Genomic DNA, 23,217 nt, shown 5'->3' on the forward strand with positions numbered 1-23,217 from the left:
GCCAAATAAATTAATAAATAAACATTTTTTTTAAAAACTATAATAAACTGATGATTCTTCCTTTAAAACAATGCTTTGTTCTAACTTGGGGGGGAACAATTGTTTAACTTATTGCCTTTCTTGGGATTTCATTTCTAACCTGCATTCTAGCAAATGACATCCTACTAATACCAAGATTACACCAAAACAAGAGGGCTGATAAACTAATTTTAACTACCAGTGAAGATAATCAATAAGTAAAGCAGATTTTGGGCGCTTCGCTGATGGTGTCGGTGAGCGTGTTTCCCGCCTGAGCGCAACTAGCGGCGAGTCGCGGGCACCTCCAGGTGGACGGAATGAGTCCTTGGATGTACCTGTGTGTCCTGACGTTTCAACCTCGGAGCTTCGTGTAATTTTCTCGGTGGTACAGGATGGCTAGAGTGGCCTGGAGTTGTGTACTTCCCTTTCCTCATGCGGAAGGTTGGAGGGGGCTAGAGTTGGATATTTCCCTTCCTCCAGGGGAACTTCTGTTTCATGTCGACCATCCCACTTTATTCTGCTAATCTGCTAATGCAGTAAATTGGAAGACAACCGTTGCCAGGATAACCTGTAATGGGCAAGGAGCCACAGAAAAGAAAACATTTCTTTTAATTTTTAAACTTGGTTTGAAAGAGCAGCATGTTTTGGAAATTTGATCTTCACTCACCATCCCACATAGACACACTTCTAGAAAGAGATGATGTAACACTGAAGGAGTTGATGGATGAGGAAGATGTTTTACAGGAACGTAAAGCTCAGAACTGCAAACTTATAGAGTTCCTGTTAAAAGCAGAATGTCTCGAAGATTTAGTCTCATTCATTATTGAAGAACCACCTCAAGACATGGATGAAAAGATCAGATACAAGTATCCAAATATATCTTGTGAGTTGCTCACTTCTGATGTCTCCCAAATGAATGATAGACTGGGAGAAGATGAATCCTTGCTAATGAAATTGTATAGCTTCCTCCTAAACAATTCCCCCTTGAACCCACTACTTGCCAGTTTCTTCAGCAAGGTGCTAAGTATTCTTATCAGCAGAAAACCAGAACAGATTGTGGATTTCCTAAAGAAGAAATGTGACTTTGTGGACCTTATTATGAAGCACATAGGAACATCGGCCATCATGGACTTGTTGCTCAGGCTCCTGACATGCATTGAGCCCCCACAGCCCAGGCAGGACGTGCTGAATTGGTTAAATGAGGAGAAAATTATCCAGAGGCTTGTGGAAATAGTTCATCCATCACAAGAAGAAGATCGGCATTCAAATGCATCACAGTCAATTTGTGAAATTGTTCGCCTGAGCAGAGACCAGATGTTACAAATTCAGAACAGTACAGAACCAGACCCCCTGCTTGCCACTCTAGAAAAGCAAGAAATTATAGAGCAGCTCCTATCAAATATTTTCCACAAGGAGAAGAATGAATCGGCCATAGTCAGCGCAGTCCAGATATTATTGGCTTTACTTGAGACACGGCGACCAACATTTGAAGGCCATATAAAGATCTGCCCACCAGGCATGAGTCATTCAGCTTGTTCGGTCAACAAGAGCGTTCTAGAAGCCATGCGAGGAAGACTTGGATCTTTTCATGAACTCCTGCTTGAGTCACCCAAGAAAAGTGTGATGAAGACTACGTGGGGCGTGCTGGACCCTCCCGTGGGCAACACCCGGTTGAATGTGATTAGGTTGATATCCAGCCTCCTCCAAACAAATACCAGCAGTATCAATGGGGATCTTATGGAGCTGAATAGCATTGGGGTCATATTGGACATGTTCTTCAAATACACATGGAATAACGTTTTACACACACAAGTGGAAATCTGTATTGCACTGATTCTTGCAAGTCCTTTTGAAAACACAGAAAATAGCACAATTACTGATCAAGACTCCACTGGTGACAATTTGTTATTGAAACATCTCTTTCAAAAATGTCAATTGATAGAACGAATACTTGACGCCTGGGAAATGAACGAGAAGAAACAAGCCGAAGGAGGAAGACGGCATGGCTACATGGGACACCTGACAAGGATAGCCAACTGCATCGTGCACAGCACTGATAAGGGCCCCAACAGCGCCTTAGTACAGCAGCTCATCAAAGATCTTCCAGACAAAGTCAGGGAGCGATGGGAGACGTTCTGCACAAGCTCCTTAGGAGAAACTAACAAGAGGAACACGGTAGATCTAGCCTTTTCTGATTATCAGATGCAACAAATGACGTCCAATTTTATTGACCAGTTTGGCTTCAACGATGAGAAGTTTGCAGATCAAGAGGACATTGGCAATGTTTCTTTTGATCGGGTATCAGACATCAACTTTACTCTCAATACAAATGAAAGTGGAAATATTGCCTTGTTTGAAGCATGTTGTAAGGAAAGAATACAGCAGTTTGATGATGGTGGCTCTGATGAGGAAGATATCTGGGAGGAAAAACACATTGCATTTATACCAGAATCCCAAAGACGATCAAGCTCGGGGAGTACAGACAGTGAGGAGAGTACAGACTCTGAAGAAGAAGATGGAGCAAAACAAGACTTGTTTGAATCCAGTAGTGCCAACACAGAGGATAAAATAGAGGTAGACCTGAATGAACCGCCCAGCTGGTCAGCCAGCTTTGATGTCCCCATGGAGACAGCGCTCGGGGCTCCCTTAGACTCTGTGGGCTCTGACGTCTGGAGCGCAGAGGAGCCGGTGCCGACTAAGGAGACGGGCTGGGCTTCGTTTTCCGAGTTCGCGTCTTCCCAGAGTACAAAAGACTCTTTAAGGAGCAGTTCTCCAGTGGAAATGGAGACCAGCACGGAGCCAGTGGGCCCACTGGCTTCCAGTGTGGCTGCGCTGGCAGTGCAGCCGGAAGCTCCAGGCAGCGTGGCCATGGAAGCCAGCTCTGACGGAGAGGAGGATGCAGAAAGTACAGACAAGGTAACTGAGACAGTGATGAATGGCGGCGTGAAGGAAACTGAGCCTCACTGTGGATGCCAAGACAGAAACCGCGGTCTTCAAAAGTGAGGAAGGAAAACTGTCTACCTCTCAAGATGCTGCTTGTAAAGATGTGGAGGAGAGCCTGGAGACGGCAGAGGGGAAGTCTGCAGCCCCCTGGCCCCCCAGCAGCAGCCCAGAGCAGAGGACTGAGCAGCCGAGCATGCCAGGCGATGTGGCGGTTAACGGCCCCGTATGATGAGAGCGCTCCGCTGCCCCGCCGCTGCTGCTGCTGACCGGGGACCGCAGGCGCCACCGTGCGGGGTCCGGGGCTGCGTCGGGAGCCCGTCGAGCCACCGCTGCTGCGCTCACTCTGCAAGGGATCAGGACCAGCAACCTTTATATTCTAGAGTCTAAGACGTTGTACAGAGAAACCCAGAAGTGTACAAATAGTGCACATTGACAAATACCAAGAATTTTTGCGTATGTTTATATTGTATTGTTCTAAATAATGGGTAGCCTGTGAAATAAGATCTTGCCACCCATGTAATAATAGTAGTAATACTATAGTTAAAATGGCTGTAAAAATCGTTTTATAAAAGTGAATACACAGAAAAAAAAAAAAAAGTAAAGCAGAACATGGAATGTAATGATATACTGGGGAAGCCACCGCACCCAGAATTTCCTGAATATGAGTCGAACTCATGAAACAAGAGGGAAACATTTTCATCTTCTTAATAAAAGAAAAACCTCCGAAATATCAAAGGAGAAAAACCCTGCAAATGAACCTTTCAGATTGATTCAGAACATTTTCCAAGATGAGGCACCTGAAGAAAAACATGTGATTCAGGGTGATAGCATCCTGAATCTTCTCTGTCCCACTTACGGCACGTTGCTCACTGACCCAAAGGTGAGGCTCTACCCACAAAGACAGGCTGAATGCCAACTTGTACAGCCTCATTTGCAAAGCCCCGCACTCTGGAGCTTAAACATCCCCGCTTAACAAATGGTGAGCAATTTAGTCCACTGCATGTAGATGAGACAAAGGCCAAAGTCTAACAATAGCTAACCCTCTCTCTGAGTCCTTGAATTAGTGAACGTTATTACAAAAAGAAAATATACTTTTATCTAGGTTGTTCCTTTTTCCCTCTGCTGTCTTCTGTGGCTTTGCCTATAAGCTCACGGTTTGTAGTTAAATCGGACAATTACTGAGCGAGAAGTGAATCATTAATGAACAGTCGCCGTAGATGTTTGGGAAACTGTGACCCAATCATCGAACGGAGAAGTGAACCACTGAAATAAATGACTTGTTCCACTCATTACCTGATCAGCATTTGTTTAGAGGTTCCTAGGTGCCCTATCAAAATTCTAATCAGTTCTATTTAAATTACATTTTTTTGCACTGCATTGTTATAAATGCTAATTTATGCCTAGAATGGAAGAGCTTTATTTCTTACCTCCTGAAGAAATGGATGAATAAAAACATACTTCTACAGGGCATAAAAGATGATCAAGGGTTCAGGGACGATTGGATTTGTCACTTGCCAAATCACATCCTGAAACTCGGAGCTGAAGCTTTAGGGGAAAACAAGGACATTCAGATCTTCCCACAACAAAGCCGCCCCTCGAGGAGGCAGAGGAATGTCACAGCAGAGTCCCTGCATTCACCACTGGGGACTTCCTGCTCTTGGGGATGAGAGCAGCTTTGGAGAGTGAGGAAGAAAAAGAAAGGGAAATTGTCACTGCCTGAGAAAAATGATCCCCGAAATCTTAAAAGCAGATGGTTATTTCAGAATCTCTAGGCCACTTCCCTGCATTGAGGAGAATTTCTCCGAACCTGGTACCCCATCTGTTTTTGCCAAGATGCCCACGTCCACCAGCCTGCAGGAGGTGACTGAGGTACCATAGCAAATGGTTCCCCCATATCTCCTTCTACAATTAGTTCGGCCTCCAATGTTAATGCCAAAGTGCCACCCTAAGCAGTGAGGGATGCTCCAGCCGAGAAGAAACAGAAGTGTAGTTTTACTCTGACATTCGAAGCCAGGCCACCTTGTAGCCTATGGGGTGGCCAGATGGGCCCAAGTCATTTGGGATGCAGAAAACCTCCGAAGGGAAAGAAGATTCAGAATGGTGTTCTAGAAATTGCTAGAAACCTCCTAAAGAGCCCACAAAAGTACTACTTGTAAAACTGGTTTGATAACACAACGTTCCTCACCCATCCCAGGCCTGACGTCTGCGGAAGCCAGGGAGCCTGCCTTTGCCCTGCATCAAAGTCAGAATTCATTGCTGGAAGTTTCTCCTAAGCTGAGGAATTACCTTGAGAGGATTGAATTTCCAAGTGCAAGTCAGCAGCTGCTGGGGAGGCTGAGGTCACCTCAATCATCCCGCTGCACCACGAGTCTCTTGTGGAGAGAGGCTCAGGCGAGGCCGGATCAGCCTGGCTTAGGGCTGCCTGGCCGGGGGTGGAAACCACAGGTTCACACAAGCATTTAACCTCTTTTGAGCAGTGCAATGTGGCTGAGGCTTAACACAAGGCTGGAACATTTTCGAGCTTATTAGCACCTCAATATCCTGTGCTTGTAGCTGAGGAAGGAGTGTGATGGGGAACGGGGGCCGCTGGGAGGGGAGAGGGCGGGTCAGAGCCCTGAACAAGAGAACAAGCGACTGTTTTCTCGTTTTCTGAGAGCAGCTGGGAAAAGGTGAAGCTTGCTCTCTAAATATTTCTCCTTTTAAACAGAAACGGTATTTTCCAGATCTCAAGGCTAATCACTTAATGGGAAAGAAGAGAAGAGAATCGCTTTTGTGAAAGAAGAGAAGAGAATCGCTTTTGTTCATCTTCCGTGGAACCCATCCATTAGTTTGAAAGCAAAATTTCTCTAGGAAATACCTGCGTGAGGGTGGCGTTTCTACAAGCTCTCAGGGTGGGGAAGAGGAAGCAGAGATGGGAGAAGGCAGAGCAGGAACAGCTGTGTTCCGGTCATTGTCTGGGAGAAGATGGTCATCAGCTGGGACACAGGGGCTGCAAAGCTTTTGGCGGTGGAATCGGTCCTCAGGGAGAAAGTGACCAGGGCGAAAGTGACAAGGGCGCCTCCCCCGGACCTTCTGAGGGGTGCTCAAGAAGCACGCCTCCAGCTCTAGGGCTGAGACCAATCCTAAAAGGGGTCTTTTTAGAGAAATTAAGCTGCACAGTGATGTTTCTCAAACTTGTTTAAATGATGATAATAATGGATAAAATTATTTCTAGTATTCATAAAAATCTCTCATCCTTCTTCAAAGTGCTTCGAACTAACCCCCAGTCAAAGCTATAAGATGGAGCACGTTTGGGTAAGAGCCTCACTGCCATCCCTGCTACCAGATGAGCCTACAACCCACCTGCCACGTGCGTGCCTGAGAAGCTGAGTCCTAGATAATATTTCTGGCCGAATTCTTGGTATCACTTCCATGTGAGTTCCAGAATTTCAATTTTCTAATCTGAAAAAAAGAAAATTAGGTTACTAGGGGAATATGTACTGTCTGTTTCTTCCTAAATTTTCTCAGATGGTGATGCTTGATCACCACTGTGATTACCTTCTTATTTTCATTTCTGGATTGTAACATTAACTGAATGGCCACAATTTTCCTGACTCTATCCAGGATAAATGATACGGGGGGTTCACGAAATCATAGTCACCACTGACTCCAAGTCAGTCATTTGGCTTTTCATTTCAAACGGTGATGTCCTCAATCAAAACGTTGCTCATATCAGAAATATGGGACAAGAGGTCAAATGAGAAGATATATTCCATCTGTGATGTGACTGACCTTTCTTTTTTTTTTTTTTTTTTTTTTTTTGGCGGTACGCGGGCCTCTCACTGTTGTGGCCTCTCCTGTTGTGGAGCACAGGCTCCGGACGCGCAGGCTCAGCGGCCATGGCTCACGGGCCCAGCCGCTCTGCGGCATGTGGGATCTTCCCGGACCGGGGCACGAACCCGCGTCCCCTGCATCGGCAGGTGGACTCTCAACCACTGCGCCACCAGGGAAGCCCTGACCTTTCTAACGTATCAGTTAAGCCTCCAGCCATATCAGTTATAAAAATATTGAACAAATCCAAAGGTAGGGTCCTGTGACGTGTCACCTGGAGATTGCATTCCAGATTAAAGTCAGTCATTAGTCAATGTTACATATATTGTTCAACCATTTCAGCAATTATTTAAAAGATGAAATAGAAGTGGCTATTTGTTAAACTTGAAGGTGGCACAAAGCTGGAAGAGACAGTTAATATTTCAGATTCCACATGACTCAAAAACCCTTGCCAGGCTGGCAATGGGGAAAATTTAATATAAGATATCACAGGAATAAAGGTAGCCCTGCACTTAGGTTCAAAAAGCCATTTTAGGTACATTTTACCAGCAATCATGTGGAAAAACCAGTGAGATTCTTACTTTGCTATAGAATCAGTATAAGCCAGTGTGATATGGCTGCCCCAAAATGCTAATTCTATTTTAGGTGATATTAATAGGTATCTAGTCCAAAACAAAAGAGGTAATAGTTCTGTTGTTCAGTGGTCAAACATCACGGCATGAGGGAAAAAATGTAATACAACATCTTTCACCACCTATGTGACTTTGAACAAGTCATATGATTTAAGCCCTAGTGTTCTCATCTGAAAATGGAAATAATAATACCTGACAAATGTATTCCCATGTAACTGTTGTAAAATCAAATGAGATAGTTTCCATGAAAGTGTTTTGAAAATTATAATGTAACACTACACTGGACATCTGCTGGTGGTTACCCAAAATCATCCACCTCTGTCCAATAGATGTAATCCAACTCTCCTTTGGGGAACCTCCCCTTTACCATTAGCTGTGTAGTGGGCCCTAACTGGCTAAGGCCACAGGAGTTGGTTTAGAAATGGGCACATGGCCCAATCAGGGCCAAGGAGACTGTGTTATCGCTTTCGACAAAAAAGAAGCTCTTGTTCCTTTGTTGTATTTGGTCATATAGGAAAGTGAGTCTTGGAATAGCATCCTATTACCCAGAAAGGAGTCCACCTGCAGATGAGGCTGATACACAAGGAAAGAAGAAATGAAAGAGATAAGAAACGAATGACCTCGTGTGACATCCTGGATCAGACGCTCCCCCCAGAGGAAGCCAGCATCCCTCTGAACTGTGCTGTATTCTGAGCCCGCATATCCCGTGTTTTAGGTCAAATTGAACAAGGTGTTTCTGTCACTTGCAACAGGAAGAGTCCTATGACTGTGCATCTGTTTAAATGTCTTGGAAACCCCAGTTATTCAAATATATGGCAAAACCACATGAGAAAGTTTTCAAATGGAGATATATAGGTATTTGCAACAAAAATGAAATCTACGTTTAGACTGTGTTAGACTGTTAGGATTGTTAGAGTCCTTTGTTAAGATTGTTACATTGCTATGCTAGATTGTGTTTCCCAACACAAGCAAAATTTCATTATTGACTATGTCTTGGATTTTAAGCTTTATATAAGGAATTGCATGAAAATTTTGTTCTGAAAAGAATTCTTTAGCATTCTGCCTCTGGAAAAGCCAATTTTCCAGCCTACCCCATCTTGTCTTCCTTGTGTTCCTGCTGAGCTGATAGCCAGATCTCCAACTAAAACAGCAGTACCCGTCTCTGATTAATGGGACCTTTCTCCCCACCTCTTTTAATGGCTTCCTCCCATTGCGATTTCAATCAAAACATTGCTGGGAATCCCTCCTGGTGCCTCTCCAGGACCACTTCTATTGCCATTTTTCATATACTCCTCCTCAAGAAGAGAAAAGCCAAAGAAATGTCTCCACACTCCAAGGCTGAAATCAATGTGGAAGGTGAAGAAACGATTGCATTTTCTAGCCAGAAAGGGCTGATAGCCATCAACTGGTCCAGGGGTCAGCCATGGGCTAAATCCAGCCCACCTGATTTTTATTTACAGGTGTTCTTATAAACAAAACTTTGTTTGAATACAACCATGTCTATTTGTTACACACTGTCCTCGGCCGCTTTCATGCTATGATGGCAGCGTTGAGTAGTCAGACAAAGACTGTAGGGCCCCAAGAGACTAAAATATTTATATCTGGCCTTTTATAGAAAAAAAGTTTGCAAACTTCTTATCTAGTCCAATCATTTAGTTTTTTAAAAAAAGCGTAGGTCAGGAATTCCCTGGCGGTCCAGTGGTTAGGACTTGGCTCTTTCACTTGCCAGGGCCTGGGTTCCATCCTTGGTTGGGGAACTAAAATACCACAAGCCGCATGGCATGACCAAAAAAAGGGAAGAAGTGGCAGCAGCTTAGGCCCACAAAGGCTAGCTAATAGGACACGAGAGGCCAAACCCAAATCTGTTCCACGTGTTGGTGTTTTCACATTCTCCTCTTACCCACCTACTAGATTATAGGTGCCCTGTAGGCAGGGAATGTGCCTCGTATTTCTGTGGTATCACAAACAATGGAGGTTGAATACTGAAATCATCATGAAAACTGGTCAACTAAATGCAAAGGGATTGAGAAAATAAGCGATTCCTTCAGAGATTTCTCTTCTGTGTAACCCATCTCCCCTCCTGCTTCCACAGGAGGCCTCCACAGCCTCCAAGTATGTGTCGCCACAAACCAGTCCTTCTCCCGTTAGACATCGAACTGTTATTATCTGTAAGATCATCTTGCAAATGACATACTAGTATCCACCTCCCAGAAATGAGATAAAGTGTGTAAAGCAGGCAGCACTGTGCTTGGCATGTGTTAAACTCTCAAAGAACGGTCGTTTCTTTATCATCATCATCATCAAAATGGAGGCATCCTGAGATATGCCTGGGTATTGGAGGGGATACGGAATTACTGAAATGGGGATTTATTTCTCTTAGATCCTTCCACAAGTAACAGGAAAACTATGAGAAGCTGGGGTCCCAATGCTCAATTTCTGCAAACAATTGAATTCACCCTCCATTGCCATCACCCAAGGAAGTCAGAGCACAAGTGGGGGAACGTTCTCTCAGATCCCAACAGTAGCTGTGGCACTGGAAGGAGAGAAGGAAGATTCTTTCCCTGAGGCTAAGACATTACAAATGTCAACACATAATGAACTAAGGAAAAACTTAGAAGTGTATCAAACAGCATGCGTACAGTATGGATCCAGTTGTGGCCAAGAACGTTTGTCCTGATCCTCTGTACAGTGAGAATGGTCCCACCCGATACCAGGGGCTCCCCTCCGGCCACACAGGCCCCTGTCTAATCTGCCTAACACTCCCTTCTTTAGATTTTATGGCCATAACCCTCAGTCAACAGGAATTTGTTGTCACTGCTCTACAACATACCATGTACATTGCATGAAAGACTTTTAACTATGGGCAAAATATCTTTGCCATTCATGCCATCCTTTTGCCAAAGACTTATGCTTATAGTATTATTCTGTATTTTTGATAGTCCCTAATATGGATGTCAGAAAGAAAAAATCAGTTTTATAACCTCATGCCGGAGGAAACAGCCAGGTACTTCTCCACCACCACCACTCTCTTTCTGGTCTAAGATGGCAGATGGCAATCCTCCTTTAGACGAATGCCCCTTTAGAACCTGAGACGGGCGTTGAGAGCAATGGGGTCTACCATCTCCCCTATCCAACTGCTTTTCTTGATGCTAATCACAGGGGGTAAAAATTGTCCAGGTTTGCTTAGCCCATATCGGGAACGGAACCCTACACGTGGCCCTCTGTGATGTGCTAAACCCATGTGCTTACGCCTTGGCAGCCAGAAAACATGACTGGGCTAATAAGCACTAGTAAACTCCCACATTAAGAGGGTCTCTCCCACCCCACGCCCCACTCCGACTGCCACCATCTGTATGTGTTCTTTGCTACCTAAGAACTCAAACTGAGTGACGGGCCTGGGATTTTTAACCATCTTTGAGTAGCGTCCGTACCTGCCTCATCACAATTATCCTCACCAAACGAAGCAACTTCACATTGAGAATGGATGTGGTTTGCAGCCAGTACCAAATGTCTCTCCTTCTGCCCTTTTTTGTCTTCCCGACCAATCAGAACATGTGAAGCTCCCAAATGAGAAGTAAACACACGGCCCGGGTTCCTTTCATCTCCTAACATATGTCACGAAGGGGAAAAGAAAAAAACCCTATTCCCATCTTCAATCAGCCATTCGTTCTCTGCAACTTGAACCTGAGGCTGAAAGGGATGCGTGCGTGGTGGTGGCAGCGTGGAGGAGGGCTGCTGTGGGCGGACACTTGCAAGGTAATATGTATTCGCCGCATACCTGAGCCTGGGAGTCATTATGTCCCCCCTTGAGCACTTTGGTATTTATATATAATGAGATCATTACCAGGTAGCTATTCCAATTTTATTCAGAATTTAATATTTCTTGAAGAAAAAAAATAGCATACAAAAGGGTTTGTGATGCCAACTCAATCAGATGTGCTGTTGATGGAGAATTATTCAAGTGCAAGCCAGAACAGGAAAAAAAAAAAAATCATTTCAAAGAGGTTTCTGTCAAAGCCGAGTTCTCCTGTGATGATGTTGCCAGCGAATGTGCCGAAGTGTCCAGAGGTGAGGAAGGAAAATAACAACTAGCAGAAGACTGGGCTGTGTATAGGATTAAAAACCAGGCGTGTTCCAGCCTAAGCGTTCAAGCAGGTAGGGCAGGGCCTCCTGCCGAGCGGGTTCCCACCCCAGCGTTCAGTGGGTAATTAGACCAGGGAAGCAGCTAGACTCGCTGGCTAGACTCACTAGCAGTGTCTCGTGGAGCAGTCAGGTGTTAAGAATTAACCCTTGTGTGGTGATGTCTCCTTTTGTGATTGAACGCAGGTGGCTAGCAAGGTAGGCAAGACAAGTCCTTTCTCTTTTCACAAGCAGCTTTACTTTAAAGAAGGGACTTTCTCACCATCCCTGTGGCCTCTTCAGGGAAGAGAATAAGGCAGGATTTGCTTTCCCTTTGTTCCCATTCAGAAAAAATAGCTAGACGTTCAGTGCCCCCTGCTAATCAAATATTCTGGCTGAGGTTTCATAAACCATCCTCTGTTTTCAGCAAATTAGAAAATCAAATGAAAGAAATCAAATACTAAGACTGAACAAAAAGGCACCTCTCTTTGATAATCCAGACGGCCTCTCAGGATTATTCTAAGCCTTGGGTGACAATTATGAAAATTGTTCATCACTGCCCAGCACTTTTAGAAATACACGTTGCTAATATGAGCTCTCTGGATGTTTGAATTTTGGATAAACATGAACTTATGCATTCATTTCTAGCATCTATGGTTTATCCTGAGATTATAAATACAGGAGGAGGATCATCTTAGCTCTTAGCTCTCAGTCCTGAACTGCAGATGGGAATCAGAAGGTAGAGCAGGAAGGAAGGCTTGTCATCACAAGAAATGTGAAATTAAAGGAATCTGGGTCTTTTAACGGTGATTGTAAAGCACTCATTATTTTTCCCCTAGCATTTCCTAACAAGCTAAACCCAAATAGCATTGGAAGAAAATTTACAAAGTGCACATGCTGTCCACTGGGCCCGCAAGCTTGATTCTAGCATAGAGCTGGTAGATTTTCTATTATTTGTATTATCCTCCCTTCAAGAGGTATCTTGTAATGGTTACTAGTCTGGTAAAATCGTTAAGGCTATTTTATAGATCCTAGTCTTGGGATGTGGCCAACACTTAGAAATCAGTTTGTAAGAGAAAGAAAGGAAGGGAAGGAGGATGGTGATCTCATGTCTCCATGAACTATAGCCAGCTCCACCATAATCTACATTCTATAGGCAAAGAATTGCATCAAAATAGTCCTAATTTAAAAGAGACTTAAACAGGAAAATGAGAACAATTTTCTCTCCCTACCTAAATCCATGATGGCGAGTCATAGCAATCATTTGAAGATTTACTCCTTGAAAAGGAGAAGAATCAGCCCAAGTAAGAATCATTAAATTTCCATTGTTCACTATTTGTTAGCATGTGTGTGTGTGTGTGTGTGTGTGTGTGTGTGTGTGTGTGTGTGAAGAGAGAGAGGTTTCATTTACCATTAATATGGATTCTTCTGAGGAGCATGACAACCTGGCATTGGTCGTCCATCCATTCCCTTATTTCTTTATCCACCTTTTGGTCTTCCCTCTCAGCCTTCAGAAAGAAGAGGTGTCTTTTGCTCAAAAACCACTGCCCCAGGGCTTCCCTGGTGCGCAGTGGTTAAGAATCCGCCTGCCAGTGCAGGGGACACGAGTTCAAGCCCTGGTCCAGGAAGATCCCACATGCCTCAGAGCAACTAAGCCCATGCGCCACAACTACTGAGCCTGAGCTCTACAGCCTGCAAGCCACAACTACTGAGCCCACGTGCCACAACTACTGAAGCCCATGCGCCTAGAGCCTGCGCTCCACAACAAGAGAAGCCACGACAATGAGAAGCCCGCACACCACAACGAAGAGCAGCCCCCACTCACTGCAACTAAAGAAAGCTCGTGTGCAGCAACGAAGACCCAACGCAGCCCTAAATAAATAAATAAATAAATAAATAAATTTGTTAAAAAAAAAAAAAAGAAAAAAAACACTGCCCCTCCAGCATCCTCAACAAGCCTCCACCGGTCCTTTCCTTCTGTCATCAAACATGCTCATGTTCCTCTTCTGTGGAAAATCGTCCCAAGGCTGGGTATCAGGTGCTGTGGGTTCCAGCACCTGCTCTTCCATGAACTTGTGGTGCCACCAGCAAGGCTGCCAGGAGCATCATTTCTCCTCATGTTGTTTCCATGACTTGGCCTTGCTACTGCCTGAAAATATTGCCTTAGTTTCATCCAGTCTTTAACTGCCAAATCTCCCTTACCTTCATACATTCTCTCTTCAAACATCTAAAAGACAGCTTTCCCACCCAGCACACCACTGAAACAACTCTTCAGGATCATCAAATCCAACCAGTCTAATAGTCTATAAGGACTCCTAATCCTTGGACTTTTTGGATATGTCTGATGTGATGGAGGAAACCCTTTTTCTGAGCTCCCCAACATTGTCTGTTCCCCTCTGCCTCAACCCTGTCTGCATTGCAGCACTTGGCTTTATTCAAAGCTGAGCAGCAGCAATATGTCTGAGGGCTTCGGAGAGGATGAGGTAGAGCTCTCCAACCCTTCTGTCTTCACCACCTCCCTGCACAGAGACCTCCTCCACACCAAATATGTGATTGAAGAGTCAGCTCTCTGGGTTAAAGTCCTATTTCTCACAGAATCCTCTGTTTGAAAAGTAAATGTCTTTTGAAAAGATTGCACATTAATTCATTACCATTAATACAAAATTAATTTAATAGATAATTAGACATTACATCAGAAATCAGAAAGCACATTGAAGAATATAAAATGAGTCCATTTTGAAGGCATGACAACTCTGTTGTCTGGATAGACAAAAATAAAATCATGCCCAAGAAAATAAAATATATTTTAATACCTGTAGAGAGACTTCCCTTGTGGTGCAGTGGTTAAGACCCCACTCCCGGGCTTCCCTGGTGGCGCAGTGGTTGAGAGTACGCCTGCCGATGCAGGGGACATGGGTTCGTGCCCCGGTCCGGGAAGATCCCACATGCCGCGGAGCGGCTGGGCCCGTGAGCCATGGCCGCTAAGCCTGCGCGTCCAGAGCCTGTGCTCCGCAACAGGAGAGGCCACAACAGTGAGCGGCTCGCGTACCGCGAAAAAAAAAAAAAAAAGACTCCGCTCACAATGCAGGGGGCCCAGGTTCAATCCCTGGTTAGGGAACTAGATCCCATGTGCATGCCACAACTGAGTTCGCATGCCACAACTGAGGAGCCTGTGTGCCACAACTAAGGAACCAGTGAGCCGCAACTAAGGAGTCTGCCTGCCACAACTAAGACCCGGAACAATGAAATAAATAAAAAATTTTTAAATTAGAAAAATACCTACAGAAACACTGGTCACATAATGAAAACAATATAAAAATTTCCGTAATTGAGAACTGGCAAGGTAATATCCTACTAACTCCCCAGAACTCTGATTACAGATGACAAATGTGATGCCCCACCCACAAGAGAGTCAAAGGTCTACAGTAAGGAGGATTCTGGAAAGTTAATTATCAATATCTGTCTATGAACGTCCTGAAATAATATGTTTTAATGTCAGAAATATGAGAGAGGAGGGAGGGAGATGCAAGAGAGAAGGGATGTGGGAACAGATGTATATGTATGACTGATTCACTTTGTTATAAAGCAAAAACTAATAAAAAAAAAAGAAATATGAGAGAGGGCTTCCCTGGTGGGCTTCCCTTAACCGTGGTTAAGAATCCTCCTGCCAATGCAGGGGACACAGGTTCGAGCCCTGGTCCGGGAAGATCCCACATGCCGCGGAGCAACTAAGCCCGTGTGCCACAACTACTGAGTCTGCACTCTAGAGCCCGTGAGCCCCAACTACTGAGCCCACATGCCACAACTACTGAAGCCGCATGCCTAGAGCCCATGCTCTGCAACAAGAGAAGCCCCCGTTCACCACAACTAGAGAAAGCCTGTGCACAGCAACGAAGACCCAATGCAGCCAAAAATAAATAAATAAAATAAATAAAATTTTTTTAAAAAAATTATTTTAAGAAATATGAGTGAACACAGGGAACTACATTCAATATCCTGTAATAAACCATAATGGAAAAGAAAGAAAAGAAATATGAGAAAATTTTCCTTTTCTCCTAAACATCGTGGTATTTTTTTAACTGCCTTCCCTCAACACTAACTAGGAAATATTGATCATAGGTTTCTGCTGAGACCACAAGGACCTGATCCTTTTTCCCATAAATAGCTTCCTTTGCACACATGCTCTGTGGGGAACACTTAACCCTGGATCATTGAGAAAGTATTGGAGCCTCACCCTAATGATTAGCTCGCTATTATTTAGACTACTGTTGGTATTCACTGTGCTTTGTATTATATAAAGCCACTGAATGTTTATTTAGCAGAGTTCATTCCCTAATTTTTGCAGCTGCCCAAGATGCTTCTTTCCTACAGTCCCAGAACCTAGATCAGTGGATAGGAAATAAATTTTCTTGATACTGCATGTGAAAGTAGCCAAGATTAAATTTCTCTTTTTTCTGCCTGAAAGATGTACTCTGGTACCAGATTAATAAGATTACACCTCCACTCTGGAGCAAAGTGCCACCTTTAATCATCTCCAGAAAGGGAGCAACTGACCTTCCGCTTGCTGGGTTCAGGAACAACAGAAGAAAGATCACAGCATGGTGTCAAAGCCAAAAATACCTTGTCTCTGAAGACCTTCTCATGAAGGGTCCTAGGACTCAAAGCAAAGTATAAACCACCTGCTCTTCCACAAATAGCAGGGGAAGAAAAATTGAAGACCCCGAGTGAACTGTGCAAATCATGCCAATATCAGAACCACACAGCATTTGGAAGTAATATCTATCATCTTGTATGCTGACATCATGACATGAAATCTAAGGACCGCATAGAAACTGGGTGTATTGCGGATCTGACTGTGAGGTGATTCTTAGGTTCTTTGTCTCTTTATGAGCCTGACAGGCCGTGTCTGCTGGGAGAAAGCAAGCTTCGGGCAGAGGGCAAAAAAGAGACTCTTGCCCTACTATTTGTAAATTCTGCCATGAACAGGGTCTGAAGATAGGAAACATGTGTCTAAAGGGGACTTATTTAGTTCTTCTTTCTATGAAAAACTATATCTGCTCCTTTACCTGTATCAACAGATGCCTTCCTCCGGAAGCCATAGAGCAGGAGTTCTTAATTGCCCTTTATCAGGAGTTAGCAAAGTATGGCCCACAAGCCAAGTCCAGCCCACTGCCTGTTTTTGTAAATAAAGTTTTATTGGAACACAGCCGTGCATATTCATTTCCATGTTGTCTATGGCTCCTTTCTTGCTACAAAGGGCAGAGTTGAGTATTTGCAACAGAGCCCTTAAATGGCATGCAAAGCCCAAGATATTAATTATTTGATCCTTTAAAAAGTCTACTGACTCTAGCCCTATATCCTTTGTGGCAAAATTTAAGATAATTATCATAATGGCCAATGTTTATCAAATTTTACAACATGCAATGCAGTTACACACATACCATGAAGTATATTATTAACTCTCCACAAGAGTTCTATCAAGTAAGTATTTTGTTTTCTCCTTTTTAAAAGTGAAGGACTTGGGACCTCCCTGGTGGCGCAGGGGTTCAGTCTCCGTGCTCCCAACCCAGGGGGCCCGGGTTCAATCCCTGGTCAGGGAACTAGATCCCACTTGCTGCAACTAAGGAGCCCGCCTACCGCAACTAAGACCCACCTGCCGAAACTAAGACCCAGCGCAACCAAATAAAAATTAAAAAGTGAAAGGACTCAAAGCTTAAAGAACTAAGAAGGTCCCAGAACTAGGAAGTGGAGGTAGAATCGAAGCCTGTCAGCCTGACTCCAGTGCCCACTCTCTCAACTAGCAAACAACGTTTCCTCTAATGTAATAAGAACAGCTACCTTTCTTACTCTACACTAGCTTTCGCATATACTGCTTTTAAATTTCACCACTGCCTATGTTTGTACTTTCCAAAGATCAGGGAACAGGAACCCAGAGTGGTTAAATAATTTACCTAAGATCAGACAGCTAAGAGTAAGAGATCCTGTGTTCAAACGCAGACATCATAGCTCCTTCAAACATATGCCACCTTGTAGCAGAAGGACATTGAAGACACAGTATAATCAGCATTAGAAACAATGGGGCTTTTTTCTAATTTTCCATTCTGTCTAGAAAGACTATGGTTCACCACACTCAGGTACCAGCCCTCACTTCGTCATTATCTGTGTGGCACTTCGCACATCATTTAACCCTTTCAGGTCTCAGTTCCCTTGTTGGCATAATAGGGAATTCAGGCTGGACGCTCTCTGAGATCTTCCAGCTCAAATACTCTCTAAACTTCCCGTTCTGTCCCCTCACAGAGTTCTGTGGTCATTTTTGCTCTGTGTGTATGTGTGTGGTCCTGGTAATGGCAAACTATCGGAAAGAACCCGTCAACTGTCTGATTTAAAACTCCTCCCTTGGGATAATCTCTCATTATGGATCTTAATTTCTTTCCATTCAAGAGAGAGGCTGAACTCACGTCAACTCCTATGGTCACTTATCATCACAGGGTAGTTCGGGAAAATAGCTGCTTCCTCTTAGAGCACCAAGAGGACCCCAAACACGAATGACCCTCTTGCTCCTTTTTCATTCATTTCATTGTCGCTGATTTGGGGGATTTTGGCTAATTTATTAAACAGCTAGTGGGACTTCCTTGGTGGTCCAGTGGCTAAGACTCTGCACTCCCAATGCAGGGGGCCCGGGTTTGATCCCTGGTTGAGGAACTAGATCCCACAAGCCACAACTAAGAGTTCGCATGCCACAACTAAAGATCCCACGTGCCGCAACTAAGACCCAGTGCAGCCAAATAAATAAACAAATCTTAAAAAAAAAAACAGCTAGTAAGATCTAAATCCTGAGACCCAGATGTGTCAAAAGTAGTAAATGTATATTGAATATTATGTGATTTGGTGGAAGTGATTGTTTTCCTTTATTATAATATGTTAAATCACTTCCATCCACCTGGTAAATTAAAATAGTAAAGCTTATAGATGTTCATAAAAGGTAGCACTTTTCCAATGAGCTGTTTTATCTATATCTTATTTCCTAATCCTATTATCTTTCTCCGTAGATTATCAAACTTTAAGGCCCACTGAAGTCACCATACAGATGCCTTCATTACATTAAAAATGGCTTCCCAAGCAAAGGCTGAGTTCTAAAAAACTGCCCTTTAGAGTTTCTCAAATGGTGGCTCTTCTCAGCCTGGATGCCTTCATTTTGACTGATGGTAAAACTGATGTAAGGAAATACTTCTGTTGAGTTTACTTCTTTAAGTGACTTGTTTTTTAAAAAAGAAAAGAAAAAGCCATCTTACCAGTGAACCCTCTCAGCCTTTTTAATTGCAAAATTCTTTTTTATGGTGTCACTGACCTATCCTTAGCAGAGTTCATTTCAGAAATGTGCTGAAGTGGGTACCGGCACTGGCAACAGAGGCTGAAAAATGTTTTAAGTATCACGACTCCACATTTTTCTCCTGTCTGTGAGGTTCAGGGATTCATCCTGTCTGAATCATGCCTGCCCTTTGTTTATGCATGAATAAGATATTTTAGACACTTGAGGACACAGCATAGACACCAGTCCTTCCTGGAAAAATAAGACCTAGACCTCAACTCAGGGTGAGTACAAAACTGTCCCCAGGGCTGATTAATTCCAAATGTGAATAAAGATACATTTGTTAGCGAGCTTCTCCAATTCTCCTATTGGCCCCTAACCTTTAGCAAGACAAAAATGTCACGTATAATGGAACGTAAAATTAATGGTACATTTTGCTTTTCAGTTGATCAGATCAGCTGAGAATGAGGTCAATCTCTTACCTCCTCAAGATAAGAGGTTGTCATTGTTTGAGTACATTTAACATCATCACAGACATTGGGTCTCAGAAAATATCTGATAACTTAGAAGCTCAGAATATAGATCAAAAATAAACCAGCAAAAAGCTAGTCAGCCTCATCCCCTAACTCTTGATAGGACTACACCTAAAGCATCCTGTTCCTGTATCACTTAGGAAAATCTCTTCTTTGCCAGGCTTTGCTCATTCATTTACAAGCTAACCATTTATTGGGCACCTGCTATTTACAAAATGGAATACAACAAAGTCAGTATGGTAATAGATCTTACATTCTAGTAAAGGAGACAGGTAATAAACAAATACACAAGGAAAAACATGTATGGTAGTGGTTAGTGCTATTTCAAAGATAAAACAGGATAATGTAATACAAAAGGACTAGACAACTTTAGTTTGCATTAGTCGCTGAAGCCAGAATAAGTATGATGATATTCGTGAAGATCTTGGCTAGGGGAAGAATATTCCAGGCACAGGAAACACCTAGTGAAAAGGCCCTAAGATGGAAGGGAACTTGACGTTTTCTAGACACAGCAAGAGCAGGGCAAGGGAGAAGAGAGAGGTATGAGATGAGGTCAGACAGGTGGGCAGAGGCCAGATCTCCTAAGGTCCTTAGGACTCCACTGGAGAGCTTCATTTTGACCTAAGTATGATGGGCAGCTATTAGAAGTTTTTAATCAAGAGGGATTCGTGACCTAGTTGTTTTTTTTAGAAGAGTACCCTAGCTGTTGCGAGGGGAATGGATTTTGGAAGGCAAAAATGGAAGGAGGGGGACCACTTAGGAGGTGATGGCAGTCGTCCAGGTGAGAGATGATGGAGGTTTTTACTGGGTGGTACTTTGTGAAGATGCGGAGAAGCAAGTTGGGAGAAATGTCATGGAGATAGAATAGCAGGATTTGCTGATGGATTTGATGTGGGGAATGAAAGAGTCAAGAACCTCCCTCTGACTTGGGGCCAGCTCTTACACATGGAACCCGTTCGCTCCTTTGGCATCTGAGATTGTGATGTTTCAGCCAAATGATGCCAGACGCATGACCAATTGCCCTGTAAATTTGAAATGCACCAGAGGAAACTGGTATATTTTATAAACTATCATCAGAGAAATCATCACTGTCCCTATTTTCTCCAGCAGAGCAATTTTGTTACTTGGAGAGCCTCTCTGCACATGCGTGCATAAGAGTCTTATTCTTAACTTACGTGGTAAGAGTGCATTTCCTCGTTCTGTTCTGGTAGCCGGGAGCCACATGAAATAGACAGTGTCTGGGGATTCTGTAGGACAGTCAGCACCATTAGCCATGGCAGCACACAGGATTGCTCAATGGTATATGCAAAGAAAAACCAATCATCTGAATTGAATTTTCAGCTGGAGCCTAAGAGGCCAAGTTTAATCATCCACCTAAAATTATCACACAAGTCAATACTTCCTCCCCTCTCCTTGCAAAGGGGAAGGAGACCGATGCTTTATTTTTCAGTCAAGCAAGTGGCCTTGAGGCAGCTTACCAGCTGGCTGAAATCTAAATACCTTCGCCAAGACAAAAGCCTGTAACATGATTGATTAGTTTCTCATTGTAGAAGAGAACCGCCCGCAGCCAATCAGCATGCAGAACAGCTATCAGATTATCATTGAACAAAGCTAAACTCAGAGCTGATAAACGAAGGTGCCCAAACCCCAGGCCCGGATTGGCTGGGGCTTCATCTACCAGTTCAATTCCATTTAATGCATTGATTTCTAACAAGGTTCAATTAGTTTCTTAGTTGTTAAGCCCTGTTTTTCTTTTTCAGACCCTGAATAGGTATCCATACTCCTGGTCAATCATTTCAATATATCTGCCTCAGAGTTGGAATTTGGCCTGCCCCCAAGATAGAAGGCGCTTCCTCCAAACCTATCGGAAGTGTAGACTTCTGAGCAGCATATGGATTCCTCCCAAACTCCCTTCTATGTCTTCTGGGAGTGAAAAAAATGCCTTGGGCACATCCCATTTAATTGGAAGCCCACAATTAAGATTCTATCTGACCGTGGTTGGCTGTCCTGCATCCCAAGCACCTAGAGAGCAGGAAGTAGGAGGACTTCCCTGGTGGTCCAGTGGTTAAGACTCCACCTTCCAATGCAGGGGGCCGGGTTCAATCCCTGGTCGGGGAACTAAGATCCCACATGCCATGCAGCATGGCCAAAAGAAAAAAAAAAAAAAGAGCAAAAAGTAGGACAGCCCATCCAGGGCATCAAACCTGAGTTCTTTGTACCAGGAACTACCAGGTGAAGGTAGGGCCAGGTCCCACTGCCCCTGCAAGGTAGCACTCCCAAACCTCGGTGGGTTTCTTGCCTCTGTGCTGGAATTCTCCTGGGCATCTACACTATCTTCTGATCTCAAACCCAGTAGGAATGGGAAAATTGAGATTAACAGAGACTCTATCTTAATATGCAGTTGGACAAAGGTTTCAAATGCCACTTGCTCCTGGAGACTTACCAAGCCTATCGGTACCTCAAATTCCTCATGGGTAAGATGAGAAGAAAGAGTCACAAAGTAAAACACTAGACAGAGGGAGGTAAGACAGGGAATTAACCTCCTCCCGAATGGAAATCCCATTCAAGGGTCAGAATAACTCCTTCTGAAACCTCATAATCTAAACGTGTCCCTAAGAAAATCAAAGGATGTTTACCCTTCCAAGAAGCTTGTTTTTTCTTCTTTGTGATTGCTGGTGTCATGGTTTGTAATGTTTGCTACTAGCTTTGATATTTGAGCTTAAGAAGGAAAAAAAAAATGGTCCTGATAGACGTTGTCACAGAGGCAAAAAGAAGCCAAGTGCGCATTACCCTAAAATCTCCTTCCACAAGCTCAGGGTGAAAGCCAAGGTCTTCTTGCCCTGGCACACAAATCCTTCCTCTCCCAGCTCAAGGAGGTCATTTTCCTCCTCAAAACTGAACATCAAACTTGTCAAAAATGTTTCCTTATTGATCAGACAGACAGACTATTGAAGTTAGAGAGTCACTTGCTGAACTAGGTCCCTCGTTTCAGGGAAAAGCTGAAATTCTAATGGTGCCCCTGCCCGTGAGGTCTGTAACAGATGTCACGTGAGTTGCAGAGTTAGATGTACTACCCCCAGCCTCGAACTATAAGGTCAGTGATTACAGGCAAAAATACCAGCCATCAGGCAACAGGTCTTGGCGGAGGACGGGGAAGCCAGCTGCATTCGTGATGCGGTGAAACCACAGGCAAACCGGAGCTGCTCTGGTTCTATGTGTCTGCTCTCCTTCTATGCTTTAGACAAAAGCGCAGATGCATCTTGTGAGCAACCTAATGGCAGTGACAGAAGAGAAATGTTATTTTTCCAAGGAATCAGAGGAGCCTCAGCTCTGTCCCCAGCGTCCCTGCAGGGGCCCCTCCTCCCAGGCTTCTCCCCAGCCTGGCAGCACCGCAGCATTCAGAGACGCTGGGCATTTTTAATATGTGTCCTCTTCCCTCAAGGTGATCAAAGCTCATTAGGGTTCCAGCTGCAGGAAAGGAAAGCTAGAGAACAGCCCTTCTGTGGTTCTTTCCCACATTAATAATATCTGTTATATTCACTAGCTTTTTAATTGCAAAGAGAGAAAGAAAGGAAGGAAGGAAGGAAGGAAGGGAAAGGGGGAAAGAAAGAAGGAAAGAAAGAAAGGGTGGGGGAGGGAGGAAGGAAGGAAGGAAATGGGGAGGGAGGGAGGAAGGAAGGGAGAGAGATTTTGAAAGAAGCTAGAGGACACTTTTTAAATGAGAAAAGGGACAATGAGCATGCTGATAAGGCATCAAGCACAGCCTCTGTGGGCACCAAGCAAAGGAGTGAGGGTATTCATCACAGAGGGGTCGCAGGGCAGTAGCCTGGGGTGGGGAGGATTAGCTCCAGGA

The 23,217-nt window shown here is 44.0% G+C and overlaps 1 pseudogene across 1 annotated transcript; it reads left to right on the plus strand.

Annotated features, from left to right (window-relative positions):
• Nucleotides 1-251: 251 nt before the first annotated feature.
• On the plus strand, nucleotides 252-3,748 carry LOC308620980 (serine/threonine-protein phosphatase 6 regulatory subunit 3-like; annotated as a pseudogene). The gene is made up of 2 exons (XR_014017850.1): nucleotides 252-400; nucleotides 652-3,748. The product of XR_014017850.1 is annotated as a serine/threonine-protein phosphatase 6 regulatory subunit 3-like (transcript).
• The last annotated feature ends 19,469 nt before the right edge of the window (nucleotides 3,749-23,217 follow it).

The sequence above is a fragment of the Mesoplodon bidens genome, assembly GCF_964165515.1.
Source record: "Mesoplodon bidens genome assembly, chromosome: 1".
NCBI lineage: Eukaryota > Metazoa > Chordata > Mammalia > Artiodactyla > Ziphiidae > Mesoplodon > Mesoplodon bidens.